Genomic DNA, 18,589 nt, shown 5'->3' on the forward strand with positions numbered 1-18,589 from the left:
GCGCTCCGTTTATTATTCCCGTGTTATAAATTACTGTACACTTTTGAATAATGTAGTTAATCTACTAGAATTAGTTTGTTTAATATCGAATCATATCAATTTGTTTAAAAGCTCAATAAATAAGAAGACCTTTGACCGGCACTTTTCTCATTTTGTCCGGAAGATTGAAACTTTAACGGACATGTTGACCGGCAAAAAATATTCTAACGGGAACTTTGCCACTTCAAGTATAAGACCCGAGTACTTCTACTCTTATTCAAGTACAAGATCAGAGAACTTCTCCCACCTCTGATTATAGCCTTAACATAGGATTTAAAAGATATGGATAATGTGCATTGTGTGTAACATTATGCCCACAAAAAAATCGATTATAAAACTAAGGATTGAGCTAACATTAGGAGTTAGTGACAATGTATGCTAGTTAGCTAGCTAAACTATTTATTAAATAATATTGCGAAAAAGTAACTCTGAAACATTCACTGCACATCAGCTCAGCCACTCGAGCACCATTAAAAAATCAAAAATTAACACCCTGCATAATGACGGCATAGAACAGCTCAATTTCAAAGCATGGTAGCTAGCTGCTACCATAGCTAGCTAGCTGCTACCTAGCTATGGTAACGTTAGCTAACATTACTTTGTTTTCGGTCGTTAAACAAAATGTATACCATAGCTAGGACTTTGACGTTTGCAATGTTTTAAGTCTTCAGTGTTTTGAATCCGTTGATAAATAGTTTTTACCGTTACCTCTGAAAGTGCTGATTCCTCTCCTCTGGGCGCGCCACGTGCAGTTCTCTTCACCTCCTGCGTGCTAACTGAGTGGTCTCTGTAGTATACTATCAGTGCCTTTGTGCATGCGCTCTGTCTGCCTCAGTGCATGATGGGTACGTGCGGCAGAAGTCTCGTCTCTGATTGGCTGCAAATCGATTGACCTGAAAATCCTTTGATGAACATCCAATCCTTGTATTATTTTAAGAATTGGTAACACCACACCATAAAGATTAATTTAAAAGTAAAAAAATGGGGTGCAAACTATTTACATTGCAATTATAATTAGGGATGTCCCGATCACCTTTTTTTGCTCCCGATCCGATTCCGATCATTTGATTTTGACAATCTGCCGATACCGATTTTCCCGATCCGATCTTTATGCAATGCATTAAGAGAAAAAAAAGGAGAAAAGCATTCAAGTTGTCCCTTAAACCTCACGTTCTCCACCACAGATAACGACTGGTCATCTAACGCGATGAATTCAGCTATCTTGGCTGTTATTTTTTTGGCCTTTTCACTGTTCTGGGGCAGTTTCTCTTTCCTTTTAAAAGTCTCTGAAAGTGTCGGTTGTTTCAGTGCCGTTACCTGAATGGCCGCTGTGTACTCGTTGTGTTGTTGTTGGTGTTTGTTTCTCAGGTGGCGTATTAGATTGGTCGTGTTGAACGTAGCTCTGTTCTTTCCACCACGCGGAACCTCCGCCTTGCAAACATTGCATCTGGCTGTTACACTGCCTTTGCTTTCAATTTTATAATACTTCCAAACTCCTGACATTTTCTCTGTCCCGAGTCACCAGCTGAACGTAGCCTCTCGTTAGCTTACTGCTACTATTAGACACTGCGCCCTGCCCACTCTGTTGCCAGATTTGAGAGAAATAAGCAACCACGTCTATGAAAACAAGCCCAAAAGAAGCAACACATACATGATGTTGTGTAATTTTAAACCAAAACTAAGGCCTCAGGATGACTTTAAGACGTGAACATGGTCATTTTTGTTTTGTAACATTAAATAAAATAATAAAAATATTTTATTTATAAAAAAAAAAAAAAAAAAAAAAAAAGATTCCGATCCCCGATTTTTTTCTCCCGATTCCGATCTTTTGAAAATCACGTGATCGGCTCCTATCCCCGATCACGTGATCGGATCGGGACATCTCTAATTATAATTGTTTAAATCTTTGGATTTTATTTTCTTAATTTACAAAATGACAATGTAACTAGTTGATAAATAATAAAACAAACACTGAAGGCCTTCCAAAGACACAAGCAAAATATGTTATAAGACTTCTTTATTGTCAGTTTATTCTTTTAAATTGAGAATAGAGAACACTGATAACTAATGTTGGTGCACATTTATATAAGTTTGATTATGATCAGGAATATCCCATCTGTACTTTGCAGTCCTGTCCCAAGTACAAGTTAAGTAGGTATTAATCAACGTGTACATATCATTTTTAGTCATGCATAGTACTGCCTTCCTGATTGCTTTATTTTTGAGAAACCTATTCTGCACCTACCTGGGTTTTAAGAGAGTCCAATACCCCATGAGACTGTTCAGTCTCATAAAACATGCTCAATTTACTTTTGAAAACACAAGCTCACAATAAAGTCAGATGGGAGATCTACAGAAGCAAAGTGTGATAGACAAAGATGCATTCCTATATTAAACAAACAGAAAATAAATATTTGTTGTTCCATGAGGCAGTTGTAGCCATAGCAAATGGATTAATAAGTGAATTTAGGTACTTAACCTTCAACTACCTGCTGCCTGAAATCCCTGTGACATCACTGTAGATTGTTGTAACCAACTAGCTGTGTGGGACATTATCACAATACATATTTAAGTTAATTGACTTGGATTGTAAATGTATTTCGCTGAAGTTACTAGCTTTGTCAACATGCTTTGGTGAAGGCCTATTCTTTCAATGTGATGCATTGAATAGTTGGATATTATTAGACGTCTAAAAGGACAACATTGTTCGTTTTACTGTAACTAACTGCTAACAAGGTTTTGATATTCAGAGTAGGCTGGCTGTAAGTGCTTGCTAGCATGTTCAATGTTATGGGCTTATGCTAGTGTGATAAGGCCTAGGGGAAGATGCTAATGTTATTTAACTTCTAGATCCTTTCATTTTTCGCTTACAGTGAAACTCAATATGTTTTTTGCATACTGTCTGCCAATCACCGTTAGCTGCACAAGTTACTTTGCGGTAGCTTCGCGTCTCTGATCATCTGAAAAGCTAAATGATATCAGAAATTGGCACAGCTTTTTCTTGTGTTGAAAGAGATCAGCAGGTCAATGCTACTTGGGCTGGGAACGCACCGAACACCAAAACTGCTCCCTGGCGCCGGCTATCTGGCAGCCTCTCTGCGATCCCCTCTCCTATCCGCATGTGGTTGTGTTTGTGCATGTATATGCTCTGTGTGTTTGTGCATGTACAGTATATCCTCCCTGTGTGTGTAATGTGTTTAAACACAATTAGAGAGGGGGAAGACATTTCCCTCTGAGTGATGAATACATTATACAGATGAAGCGTCTTATTTTGGACAGTTTAAAGTGCGAGGGTCGTGATCGGTTCATGCACGTTCCGTGATGGCCGGCCGGCCCCCAGTCAGACTTGATACCGCCCCCATGATAAATACATTTAATTATTGTGAAGCCAGCTGCAATGGATCATTGATCCACCAGGGGGTGCAGTGGGGTTCCACACTGGAGTCATGTGAAATCAACTTCTAAATAATAGATGTTGTTTAGTCGGAAAAAAACGAACGAGCCGGCTCTCCCGATTTTTAATCCTAATTTAATCATCATCATTGATGTTTATGTTCGCCGAATTGACATGAAATCACTGACAAATATGAATATTCTGTATTCAACTTCATTGAAACGATCAGGATGGGTGTTATTTTTCCCCACAATGACCAAGTCGCTGCAAATGATCCCATGTATTACATGTACATGGCCACATTCTCAACAAAGTTACGTAACGAAACATTCTGTATTCCTTGCTTACTTTTTATTTAATGCTTTATAACAGCTGGAATAGTTCGTTTAGAACAGGCACCTCCCTCGCAATCTGCTCCTCCGCAACGCCTACCACCTACCTCCGGCTGAAATTATGAATGTACAGTAAGGCATAGTAATCATAGATAACACGGCAGGCTCCGTTACAGTTTGTTTTCATCTGATTTCAAATATTTCAAATGTCTGAAGTTAATAAATACATTCTCAGTGTTCAAGTCAATAATAGTCATATAAGAAAAGTACTGATCTAATAACAGAGATTTTATAAGGACTTTTCAATGTTCGACATCGCTCATGTGAAATACAGTAAACTGGATGTTGTGGTGCAGAGAGGCGGGGTATCAAAAGTACAAGCTAAACTTTTATTTAGCATCTGAACACACTTGTAAACAACGTGATGCCCGGGAAGCGAAGACCCGGCGGAAACAGCTGGTCTGGTTCACTAAAATGTCCGTGTACAGTATATCTGGTACTAATGTATAGCGGATCTTTGTTAAGATCCATATGTCACGGATAGAACTATATATTGAGCTTTAAAACAAATGATATATATTATAATAAAATAAACACCGGCTGTTGTTATGCCTGCTGTAACGTTTACTTTCTCCGTTCTCCGCTTAAGTAATTATTACTTCCTGGTTAGCTTTCCGCTCGAAATTTAAATCTGAAAATGGCAAAATAACGGAGAAAAAAACGTTCACAGAGAAGACGACAACAATTGTCACTTGCACTTGTCATTTAGCATCTGAACACACTTGTAAACAACGTGATGCCCGGGAAGCGAAGACCCGGCGGAAACAGCTGGTCTGGTTCACTAAAATGTCCGTGTACAGTATATCTGGTACTAATGTATAGCGGATCTTTGTTAAGATCCATATGTCAGTAGAGATGGGATGGCAGAAGGTGCTATATATATATATATATATATATATATATAATTCCAAAGCTGGTAAAGACCTTTCAAATTTAGCAATAATAGTCATATAAGAAAAGTACTGATTTGTTCTTGAATCAACTTTTTATGGAAAATGTTTTATGTAATTTTATTTCATTTTAAATAAAATGAAAGACATTCACAGTTAATGTAATTAGATATACATTATTAATGCCATACATTTTTAAATGTAATTAGATATACATTATTAATGCCATACATTTTTGCATAAATATTTATTCAGTATGATAGCTGTCTAACAGAAGTTAAATCCATTTCTCACTTATTCTGACAATGTACTTAACCCCAAATAAAAGAACCCAATAAAAATAGTTGTTAAATAATAGTGAAGTCACGTTGTAATAACAATAACTCATCTCTCTCGGTTTTTTTTTGTTTTCTTTGTGTGCTTTGCCAAAAGCCACTGTGTCAAGTGTCCTAGTTGGGTTACCGTAACGAACAGCAGCCGGCTCTCGATTTTTAATCCTAATTTAATCGTTTATGTTCGCCGAATTGACATGAAATCACTGACAAATATGAATATACTGTATTCAACTTCATTAAAATGTTATTAACGTGCCTAAACTCAGTAATTCACTAAAAATTACTGATCCCTCCGCGTCGCGGAGGGATCTTGATCCCTGGGTGTTATTTTTCCCCATAATGACCAAGTCGCTGCAAATTATCCCGCTTATTACATGGCCACATTCTCAACAAAGTAACGACATGACTCCCAATATTAATTCAAATGCTTTTATGGATTTAGAAAATATTTTTATTGATTTAAAACATAGTTCTATGTATTGATTTAAATTTACATGCATCCGCTAAGAAAAATAGTCCGTTGTTACCGTTTTTTAAACAGTCAGAATGAAACGGCAGCTCTCAGCTGTGTGTTCACACTCCTAACTCTGATCTTTCTTTTCCAACAGTTAAGTTAACTGTAGGTTACTCTGAGTGACAAGCTTACAGTTAGTGAAGTAACACTTTTTTTTTGTGAGTCACGACCTCGCTGTTTCATTCTAACATAACGCTCCAAATATGACTGTTTCCACTCGGACTTCAATACAGCAACACCATTGTTTGGTTTCCATGGTAGCGTGTCTCTTTAGTAGCGTGCACTCCTTTCCTGTAAATTACAGGTCCAGCCAGGCAAAACAGTAATATGAAATATGAACGTTAGTTTTTAACTGAAATGATCAAATAAAGTCAAAATGTCACAGTGTTTACAAACATTGACCATACCGTTCACCAGCCCCCACCCCACTCTTTGTTTAAAACGAATTGGCCATCGGAATGTGTGTGTCCCAACCCCCCCCTGTGATATCTCTTCACAGGGGGGAGAGAGTTAGACGCTCGTGAATTGTCAACGGGGGGGGGGGGCCTCTCTGCACGGAGGAGCCGCGGAGAAGTGAATCACAGTGATCTGCTATTTTAAAGTAAATTCAACACATATCGACCCTAAATATAGCATATATTAAGAACGAGAAAGTGTTAACATCGTTTTTTGTAAACATATGACCAATGTGCGAGGGTGATGACATCAGAGCATCGTCCTATGGGCTTAGCCCCGGACAGGTACAACAGGTATTCACTCAGAGGGGGGTAGTTACCCATTTACATGTCAAAAAGCAACATACAGTAGGCGGGTGGGGGATGGTGAACGTTTACATTTCTCTACAGCAGTGGTTCCCAAACTTTTTGTGCCCAAGGCACACCAAAGGACAAGTAAAAATCTCAAGGCACACCTATTGTGCGAAATAGCCCTTATAACACGTGTTATCACTCATATCATGTAAAATATCTGTAAATGTGCATAATTATTTACTAATGCCAAATAAAATGTATAGATAGAACAATCAGTGGTTCAAGTTAGTATATTCCTCAGTGTAACATATCCACTAGTTGCAAAGCTTAAACATTTTTATATATTTTTTTATTTTAAGGGAAAGGATGTTTTCACTACTCAGTTTGTCAACTATGTTACGGACAAACTTGATGTCATTACAATCATTTGATTAAGTCCTGCACTTCAAGTAAAATCAAATTTGAAAGGCTCTTGAGTCTATTCTACCATATATCCAAAGATTTTTTAAAGTTTAAAAAATAATTGTATTAAAGTTTTGTTTTTTCATGTGATATGTTCAGCACTGTCATTAAGTTTAGGGATATTTTGTATTATAAAACTACCATATAGGTCATTTTGATAGTTTTAAGAGATGTCATTTAAAACTCCAACCTGTGTAGATATACATTATACTATAAAGGATATCAGAAGCACTATTTTAGATATTTTAAATTTGAAAAAATGAGGTGCAACATAGTTGACAATGAAAGTCAAACATTTGACGCAAATAACATAGTTGACTGGACACATTATTAACCATCAGCACTATGTTAATTTCAAGGCAGAAGTGCAAAATTCCATTGATAATGATGTGTAATGACGTCTACATGTCGTACAAATTGTCAACTAGGTTACCTGTCAACTAAGTTACTACAGTTATTACAGTACTGGGTAACTCAGTTGACAGGTAACCTAGTTGACAATTTCCCTATTTTGACCCATCATTTCAATGGTAGGCCTTGCCTGGATGACCACATGTCATTTTCTTGAACAGGTTAACATCACATTTGCACATATAATTGAATTAAAATCATTAAACAATTGTAAACCATAACAATGTACGTAACATTGTTGATTGTCAATGAGTATATTAATTGACCATGTGCTATTATACATAAAATATTGTAAAAATGTAGAGGACAATCACCACAGTGTGTTCAAAATGTCTGCCAAAGAGGAACATGGCATCATGTGATGCTGGTGACATGGTATTGGGACAAACAATTTTTGAGTTAAAGGGGCAAGTTCTGTTAGTAACATAGTTGACAGAACTTTTGCGGACATTCATATATTAAGATATTTAAATTATTTAAGGGGGAAATCAATTAAAAATATGTTATTATTCTTTAGTATTTAGACTTTTGAAATAAATGAATCATTTTTTAAATTTACTTTAATGGTTTTTATTCATTATTTTGAATCCAAGACACCCTCAACTGAAAAACGGACATAGCAAAAACTGACAATTTAAGAACATCATGACACATTTCAAGCTAAATAAAGCATAGGATGCACATAATGTTTGTGTGATATTATAACATGCTTTCCAATAATAGGCAAAAATATCATATTTTTGAAGAAAATAGTTAGAATAATTATAATTATCATCAATGGACATCAATGGACATGGAATGTACCCTAAATTGTAGAATCACTCAGCAGTTACATACACCAAACCTTCCAGTTATATTCCTATCAATATTATGAAGGCTTTTACAGAAGGGTTTGGTCATATATAATTCATAGCCTGAATTATATAACATTTTATACCTAAAAACATGGTGAAAATTGATATTTTAGGGCTGTTGACAGTATTTTCTGATTTATGGAGTGATACAAAGAGATATCCAAAATCCCTTCTGTAAAAGCCTTAGATACTAATATGACTACAAAATGAAACAATAATTTTGATCCTGGCTTTATCCAAAGTTCAGATTTCGGTTCCTGAAATGTGTTAAAATATGCGCATATTTCATGAGATAATGGTTCATTTGGATATTTAAACATGCTATTTCAGAAAACTTGTAATACAAAAAACAATTGCCTTATTGTAAGTAATTAACTGGAGAAATATTTAGCTGATATCTTTAAGTTAAAAATACCCTATTCACCTGGGGTGTCTCGCCTTAATTAGATGTTTGATAAGTGCAGATCACATAGTAAAACACGTACACAGATACATTATTTTGTATTTTTATTAAATTCGACAATGTCAATTTCACTTTCCACTATGTCCACCGTTGTTTTTTCACAACCAATGGCAGAACTTTATTGAGGCCTGTAATTAGTCAACTACAGGTCTCTTGAGTCAGTCTTTTTCTTCCAAAAAGCTTGTGACAAGATGTTATTGCTCTTGGGGCATTAAAAACAAGAATTTTAACTTTAGTTTTTTATATAATATCTGCATTTTCTATTGTGAAAAACTAAGTCTTAGTTATTTAATATATAGCGCCATCTCCTGGTTAAACCCTGAAATTGGAGAATAGTGGGAGGGCCTAACATTCCTGAATACTGGTCTTTGGCAGGCAACTGGCTGGCAACTGGCTGGCAGTCGGCAGGAAGCTGTATGCTGGGGTCCAAAATAAGAGGCTCCATCTGTATCTTCTTCTTCTTCTTCTTCTTCTTCTTCTTCTTCTTCTTCTTCTTCTTCTTCTTCTTCTTCTTCTTCTTCTTCTCTTCTTCTTCTTCTTCTTTCTTCTTCTTCTTCTACTTAGAAATCATAAGTGAATGGTCACATTAGGTTTGCCTGCAGTGAATGCTGACAGCTATGAGCTAGTTTATAGATGTATCATGGCATAGCCAAATGTCTCCTATATAACCCACAGGCTGTTACTGGTGGGTTATAGTATCATTTTATATCTGAATTGTGCTCTGGTAGGAATTCGCACCCAACATGCTAACAGTCAAGTTTTTTTTTAACTCTATGGTTTTACACAGTTTTTATAACATGAAATTCACATATTTAACAATTAAATCTTCAAATTAATACAAATGTAGCAATAAAGTGAAAGTCAATATGTGTTCAAATGTATTTTTTTTTACTATAATAGGATAGTCAATACCTGTGTTTTTTCAGTTCATCAATGTAAAGTAGTGGTTAAATTAAGCAAAATTACAAAATATTTCTTTCTTTACTCATATATTTTCTTGCAATTAAATTTTTTTTAAATGAGTATTAACAGTATTTGTTATGTATTTGACAGTTATATATAGCCATAACAAAAGTATTTTTTAGTAAAATTACAGAAAATGCAGCTAATTTTGCCAACAGAAAATCATTTATTTTTACGGTTAGTTTTGTTAAATTCGCATTTAAAAACGGCTAAAAAACTGATAAATAATGTATTCCATTTCTACAGTTTTTTTTTTGTTAAAATATATGAAACATTTCAATAAACCGTTTATTCTTGTAAATTGAATATGATTTCCTGTAATTATGAAATACAATCAAAAACTGTAATTTTTTTTGGGGAAAAATTGTAAAAAAACATTTTTTTTTACAGTGTGAGTAAGTGCATTGAACAAATCAATGACTGGATGTGTCAGAACTTTCTCCAATTAAACAAAGATAAAACTGAGGTAATGGTTTTTGGAGCCAAGGCAGAACGTATAAAAGTTAGCGCTGAGCTTCAGTCTGCAATGTTCAAAACAACAGATAAAGCCAGAAATCTAGGTGTAGTCATGGACTCTGACCTGAGTTTCAACAGTCACATTAAAACAGTTACTAAATCAGCCTACTATCACCTAAAGAACATATCTAGGATTAAAGGACTAATGTCACAGCAGGATTTGGAAAAACTTGTCCATGCTTTTATCTTCAGTTGACTGGACTACTGCAATGGTGTCTTTACAGGTCTCACTAAAAAGCTGCAGCTAATTCAGAACGCCGCTGCTCGAGTCCTCACTAACACTAAGAAAGTGGATCACATCACTCCTGTTCTGAAGTCTTTACACTGGCTTCCTGTGTGTCAAAGAATAGATTACAAAATATTGTTGCTGGTTTATAAAGCTTTGAATGGTTTAGGCCCAAAATACATGTCTGACCTACTGCTAAATTATGAACCATCGAGAACTCTCAGGTCTTCAGGGACTGGTCAGCTTTCTGTCCCCAGAGTCAGAACTAAACATGGTAAAGCAGCGTTCAGTTATTATGCTCCAAATATCTGGAACAAACTCCCAGAAACCTGCAGGTCCGCTGCAACTCTTACTACTTTTAAATCCAGGCTGAAGACTTTTCTTTTTGTCGCTGCTTTTAATTGAACTATTCAAATCTTAAACTGCACTGTAACTTTTATCCATGTATTTTTTCTTTTAATGTTTATTTTATTATCTTTTCTTTTAATGACTGATTTTAAATGCCATTTTCTTAATGTCTTCCATTTTTGTAAAGCACTTTGAATTGCCTTGTGTTGAAAGGTGCTATATAAATAAACTTGCCTTGCCTTGCCTTGCCTTGCCTTGCCTTGCCTTGCCTTACCTGCATGAAAGAAAAAGTGCAGTCCATCAGGATTTATGAATTTAACATTCAATGTGAAATCACTTTATTCGGTTCTTTTGAATACAGTAGTTGAGATCCTGGTATGATGAATCACTTCCACATGCTGCAGTAAGGAGCTCTTTATTTCACAAGACCCATGCAAGAGGAACAAATGGTTTACTCTTAAATCTTTCAAGACATCTGTGATACACACAAGTGGTACTTTGAGTCTAACAGAGCATATTGAATTCAAATTAGATTTATTTCATGGAATAACTTCAGGTCTTTATTGTTCTTCCTCCTTGACTTCTGTGGCAGCTGGCTCCTCTTCAGGGCACAGGTCTGAAACAAAAATAGTTGATACGTGCTTCAATATTCTCCTTACTGCCATGTGTGTGGTGGTGAATTGCTATCTTACCTGTGATATCTTTGGCAAAGAAGAATTCTGTGGGGAATTTGAGGCATGCAGCTTGTTGCTTGACAACTTCCAGATCAAGGTCATCCAATTTCCCAGTCTTTGCTGCAGGGCAGGTAGGAGGAGAAACACGTTAAAGTCAACCAAATGGAGTGATACAATCCAGCGTTTTAGAGCTTTACACTTGTCAGAGAAGCTGAGAGTAACAGACAGCAGTGCACTCACTGAAGATGTACAGGTTCATTATGGCCTCCTCTGTGGTGTCGGTCCAGAGGAAGCATTCAGAGCAGCTCCCCAGGTGCCTCCCAATGTGCACGCGATCATTGTAGTTAATGGTAACTATGAGATACAGAAGATTAACATGTTCTTATGCATTTATAGTAACTGTGTGTTTAAGCACACATTATAATCATGATTTACTTACATGTCACCTTGGAGTCGTTTCTGGGGATGGTGTAATTGACGCTTCCATACACACATGTCCCATTTCTTGAAAGGAGAGACAAATATGACATAAGCCTAAGCAGTTACCTCATGGATTGATTTGCTTAATTAATTAAAAAAAAGTGATGAACAGTTACATTTTGCGTGTCCAGCGTAGAGTCATGTCCTCACTACCAGGTATGGGGGTGAATTTCATCCAGGAGCTGTTGACATCTTTAAGTGCACCCCTGATATCTCCAGTGTTTGATACTCCAGCATGGAGGATCCATTTCCCAGCAACCTAGACACAAATGAACACGTTTTTAGTTTAATAACGAGTCTCAGTGTAAACAAATCGTTTTTGTTTTCAGTTGTATAGCCCTATAGAATAATAATGTAAAGTACACTGGGGGTTAAGGTTTAATCATGTGAGCAACGTACCCTGCTGCGATTCTCCAGAGGATTCAGCAGGTCTTCACAAACTGGATCAGATGCTGCAGTCAGGGAGGAGAGAGCCAGCAGAGCTAAACAAAACTGAACAGACATGATTAGAAGTCAAAATCACAGCCAACAGGAGACTGCAACACTATGGGCACAGCAGTAGTGCTAGACTTAAGACTAATATAGGGGAAGTTACATAACTATGGGTGAGAGAGAGAGAGAGACAGAGCAGGAGAGAGAGAGTTTTTGGTGATGAATAAGGACACGAGGTGGGCGGGCGACTGTATGTTTGTGAAATGATGTAACAATTTGCATCTCTGTAGTGACCAAAGAGCATATTGACAGAGTATTTTTGGCATCACTGATGTTTGCTGATCTCTGCTTGTTTTTTTCACGCAGAAGATAGGGATGATAGTTCATGTGAATGTTTGTTATATATTTATGTTTGTAAGAAGTTTTATTATAGTGTCATACAAGAGAAATACTGAGGTCTTCTTTGTGGTTCTGGCAAAGGCTCACTCACGCTTTCTTCTACGGTCTTCTGGTGATGAATTATTCCTCCCGTCACTCTTTCTCTGTGTTTGAAGACAGGGAGTTGTTCTCATGGAAAATGCAAATACCAGTCAATAAATAAATATATATATGGGACTAATCTAAACAGTGTTGACAAGGCAGTGTTACAGTTATATTACATTTAAAGGCAGTACATAATTACACATCTATGACTGTGTTGTTTTCAGGAATTATTCCTTTTGAACTCTCTGGCCTATAAGATTGTACTGTTAATGAGCATGCACTGCTAGTATAATAATGTGGATACTATATTACAGTAGGCTCTTATTTCATTATGTGTTCAAGGTAAAAGATGGCTACGTTCTATTGTAAATGCATTTAGGAAAAGGCTGTTACTGCACATGTTACCATGCTCTTTTGCTATGCTTATGATTTGTCCTCTGCTGACTTTTGCAGGAGCCCTATCAAGTTCATGCAGTTCACACTAGGAGTCTGTCAAGCTTCGTTGCTCAAGGGCAATGGCTTAAATGCACTAGAGTGGTTAATAGGGAGGGAGCTTGCGTTTCCCCATATAGTGTTCACTCTTACTGTATGTGTACTCACACTGCTGTTCCGTGCAACACATGGAGCAGAACCACACAACTTAGAGAGGCACGACTTTGGATCACCTTGTCTGCAAACCCTGAATTACACCAGTCAATGATACACACAGTCCAAACAAATTGAGAGCGACACTTTGACTAAGGGAAGAGAAGATTTATACTAGCATATTCAAAACCCATGAAATTCTTCTCTGTGTATTTACAAAAACATAATACAAGAATAAAAAGAGAAAATTAACACATCACTAATGGAGTCCCACATACTGCCACAAAACAGAAAACATGATCCAATTTACAAATGCATCGTCTTGCACTCCCACTTATGGCTTCAATCTAACATAAGTGACTAAATAAAATATTTCTGTTCAGTTGTGATGGTGCACCAGCAGTCCATCCCTCCTCTCCAGATTTGTTTAAATAATAATAATAATAGTAATAATAATAATATCAAATACACATACAAGACAAGAGGTGCTACATTTGGGAGCTGTACACTATGCAGTAGGGAGAGGGAAATGTTCACAGGCATATCAACCTTTTGTATGATGATTATACATCTTGGGCGGTGAAAAAGTTGAAAACATTGATTAAAAACAAGCTTATTTAGCTTTCTGTACCAACCAACCTTTCACATCACACTGAGATCACAGTTCATCCGGATGGAAATAGAGAACAAGTGGCCAGAGTGACTCAATAAGCTTGTGTCTAACAGTTCACCTTTCATACTGGTCATCTCTCTTTGTAAGTCCACTCAAGAAAGTCAATTGATGAATCATTAGGATAAAGGTTAAAAGAACTACAGATAACAGAGGCACAGCAAACACAAATCAAATCACATGACAGGTTCAGTGTCCTCATTTGTTATATAATATAGTCAAATAAAAAATCTAACTTTTGTCCTGTGCACTCAACGGGATGTAAAAAAGCCCAATAGGAAACTGCCAACACCGTCAATTGAAACAGAGGTTAATAGCTTAATAAAGAAAGATGCATCACTTTATTATATTAAAAAAATTGGTTTGTATTAGTGGGTATAAACCTTTTTACCCAGTGTTATCTCTACTGCTCTCACAGCATTATAACATACCTTTGGAAAGAGGAAGTAACACAATATTTCTCTCACAATTAGAATCACTCAATTCATCACTGGATTGGATTTTGTTTCTATCGCCCCACATGGTCTTGTGTTCAACAAAAGTTACAGTCTTGCTTCAAGACTCAAACAAAACTGGTTTGCGAGTTTTTTCAATAACCACACGATGTTACTTCCAATTTTGATTTTGAAGAGATCTCACATTTTTAACAATTATGGCTGAGTTTGGGAGTATAACTAGCAAAACGACTTATAGTACAAAACATAAAACACAATGTAAGTGGTCTGAACACGTGTGAAAACCACAAAAGCTGAATATTAAGACAGATTTCTGCACAAGCCTTGAATAAACCTTGTTATTGTGATGTATCTCCAATTGTCTTTCAGTAACAGACAAACGATTTGTCGAGAAAAGACTAAAGATGTGACCACCAGTTGGATTAAATTTGACCATCAATCAAAACGTTTCTATAAATCCTTGAACATTGAAACCTTAGCCATAAATAGGATACTGATTTGTTTTGGGCATGAACAAAAGGCAGACAGGAGTGTGTTCACAGTCTCATTCACGCTGTATGCAAATATACAAAGAGTTCTCCTCCAGGGGTTTCAATTTGGTTCCTTTGTACAGTCTCATAGTTGCAGAGGAAGAACTGATGAATGTAGCAGTCCCCACTTCAAACTGGAGAAGAAACGGGAGAGAAGAGGAGAGACGTGGACAGAAACGATGAGGGGGGGGGGGGGTCGGGGTTAGGTAGGAGGACGGAGCGGGGGGCGACTGCCTGACATGGCAGGTTGTGGTGGAAGGCAAGAGTCACTGGCCTAGATGACTCACATCCTGTCCCGCTGTTTTTCACTGATGCACCCCAGCATGATGGGCGGCTGAACCGAACCTGCTTCAGAGCCTTCACACACTCATCGTCATGTTTGGAGAATACTGCCAGAGATTAACATGAGGGGAAACAAGTATGTGTGAGTGTGTGTGTAGGAACCTTTTGCACTGTTACAATCAGAAATCCCTCCCAAATGTTATGGATCATGTCCAACAATTATAAGAAATAGTAGGCATTATGGGAAACATGCATTTGTGATTTCCTCGCAATCTAAGTGAACCCATTTCAATGGGATCTTAGGTAGCTGATGGTCAAAACCTCATTCTATACTGTCATTTTTTACGTCATCTTAAATATAAGGGTCCAGTATTGCAACTAGCGGTGTTGTTGCAGATTGCAAACATCTGAATACCCCACATAAACCCCTCCTTTCCCAAACATGTCAAAGAACCTACGCAGCCTTCAGGTAACGTTAAAAATGCAAATGGCTCTCTCTTAACCCAGCGTTGAGGTTTGTCCATTCAGGGCTACTGTAGAAACATGGTGGACTCTGTGAGGTGGATGCAGATATGAAGGGCTTAATCTAATGTAAAGAAAACTACGTTACTACCCTTTTCGGACGTGTAATGAGCTAAAGCTTTGTTGTTTATTGATATCAGACAATGATACTACAGATTATTCAATTATTAATAATGTTTTCGTTTTGTTATTGCATTCATTTGTATAGTACTGTATCATGTCTGTATTACCTTTTGTTTCATTTGTATTTTCTTTAGTTTTACACGCTCGAAAATAAATAAATAAACTAAACGATTATACATTTCAGGTGATTATACACTAATGAAAACCTATTATTATCAGTATATTCTAATGCTGTCAATAAATCCAGCTAATTCCTACACATTGTTCCTATATTTCTATAGTTTAAGTTTTGAACACTCGCTACCCTAGATCCCTCTAATCTCCACATATAGTAGATTATAATTGACTTACACTTTCATTCTGAAAAGGGTTTAGGAAGTTTCCTCCCATCTCTCCATCCTCCCTGGGGGTCCCAGGCTGGTTACTCATGCTAAGGTTACCAGGAGAGTTCTTTAAAACAAATGGTAATGGTATGCTATTAAATGATCAAATATTGACACTGCAATTGTCATGTAAAGTAGATAAATATATTATCTCACCTTAGGGAGGCTGTCCATATCACCTGACCCTAAAAGAGGGAACACATTGTAAAATTATAACTGGAGATTTTGTGTCAATACGGCACATACTGTTCAAACTACTTATTCCTATACCTAGTGATCCATTCATGTGATGGGGCTCCATCCCAGCCATCCCCCCTAATGGACCGTCGCCACCTGCACCCATAGGGAACTGAGGGGAAAACTATTAGATACATACACAAACTCTACCAAACACTCACTCAGATATGTGATATACACTGAGAGAGGAATGTCTTACGTTTGGTCGGCTTCCACCTGGAGGGACTGTGTTTATCATCGTGTACATGTTGTCGCCAGAGTTGGTTGAATCTGATGTAATGAACAGAAAAACAATGAGTTTGAAAGAGCACCAACGTACAGCTCTCGAAGACATCAAGAGACCACTCCAAGTTTTTCTTAAATCTCAATCTCTACATGTATGGCAACCATTCCATTCCAGTGTCTGTTGAATTCCAACACAGATAAATGCTGTCAGTAGTTATATATTAGAATAACTCAGTAGTTATATTATAGAATAATATCAAAAAACATTATTTTACTCAAACACATACTTATAAATAGTAAAACCAGAGAAACTGATAATGCTGCAGTGGTCTCTTGATTTCCAGAGCTGTATGTATGAGTTCAGATATAGACACACACTCAAACACACACACATATCTTACCTGCTGGACTTGGCATTATTGGGGTCCCAGGTGCCCCCCCTCCTCCTGGTGGTCCCTAAAAATGAGAGTTTTGGTTTCCATAAGTTTCATTCATAAAGCAATGACTTTCAACGTGTACAGCTAGTGAACAATGACAGTTTAAACTCAAACATACATACCACATAATTTCCTGGAGATGCAGAAGAGTAGGGGGTCTGCAAAAAAACAAAGGGTAATCATGAAATAAATGAAGTAACTTTTTTTTAGTTTGGTGTCTTTTTTTTGTCAAGTCACTTACCGAATTGGAGTTAGGAGGATTTGGCCAAGGTCTGCCCCCACCCGGTCCCCCTGGAACACACACACACACCCACACACACACACACACACACCACACCCACACACACACCACACACACACACACACACACACACACACCACACACACAACACACACAAACACACACACACACACACACACACACACACTTTAGTCGTCTGCTTTGTGGTAAGCCTCTTTGTTTCCAAATCATTTGGGGCAACAGTTGGCAACAACATGTCCGCCTGATGCCAGAGAGGTACAGGGAACAGGGTGTTCTAAGTGAGACAACTGTGAGAGGGTTAGTTTAGATTACAGTGAGTGTGTGTAGAAAAACATTATGTTTGATACCACTCACATGTTCATGCCTGGCATCCCAGGAACCAACCAGGGCGTTAAGTGGTGGTCTCATGCCACCTCCATAGCCCTTAAGAAACAGATATCAGACATCCTTAGTTATGTTTACGAGAACTACCATGAACCAATTCTTTGTACATTTCCCTAAAGATTACCATGTCCCATACCTGGGGCCCGAGCGGCTACCATGCCTCTGGGCGGTGTCATCGCTGCATCGGACCTCCCATACCTGGATGTCCTGAAACATACGAAACTACAATCAGCCATCAGTTTGTTCCAGAGCAGTGTATCCACTTTGGATGACTTTTCTATTCTTCAGTCAGCTATTTTGGGCCATGTGTATCTTTATGGTCTAGTTTTAAGCTGAGAGAGGTGGAACGTTTTTTAACTCTATCTCTCATCAAGCTTGTTCATGTCATGTATTTCACACGTTTGTCTGATCACTACTGTGTTTCAAAACCCTGAGAGGACATACATTCCCTGTCTGAGATTTTTAGAAGTGTGTCTAAATGTAACATTTACAAGTTCAGCTTTAGTTACAGCAGTTTAACAGTAACTGAACATGTTAGGTTTTTTAATCTGTGCATCATTTATATGTGTTCTCTGAAGGAGTGAGTAGTTTGTGTGAATAGGGGTGTACTTAAAGATAAACAGATATCTGTGTATTACTCTCAATTAAAAGACTTAACTTCTAATAAACTCATCCTACAAGTGTCAGTGTGGCCACAGACTAATACAGCTTTTGCCTAAAGTACCAGAATGGATCTTTACTAGTAAATGATCATACAGTCCCACAATCAGGTTGTTACATTACATTACATCAGGGGTATTCAACTAAAATTCAACGAGGTCCAGTTAGAGAAAATGTCCCCATGCAAAGGTCCGGAACATCAAAATGTC

At 37.3% G+C, this 18,589-nt stretch overlaps 1 pseudogene; it reads right to left on the reverse strand.

Moving 5' to 3' along the window:
- Nucleotides 1–15,167: 15,167 nt before the first annotated feature.
- LOC117476027 lies at nucleotides 15,168–17,896 on the reverse strand (annotated as a pseudogene).
- Between the last annotated feature and the right edge of the window lie 693 nt (nucleotides 17,897–18,589).

Source organism: Trematomus bernacchii, unplaced genomic scaffold (genome assembly GCF_902827165.1).
Source record: "Trematomus bernacchii unplaced genomic scaffold, fTreBer1.1, whole genome shotgun sequence".
Lineage (NCBI taxonomy): Eukaryota > Metazoa > Chordata > Actinopteri > Perciformes > Nototheniidae > Trematomus > Trematomus bernacchii.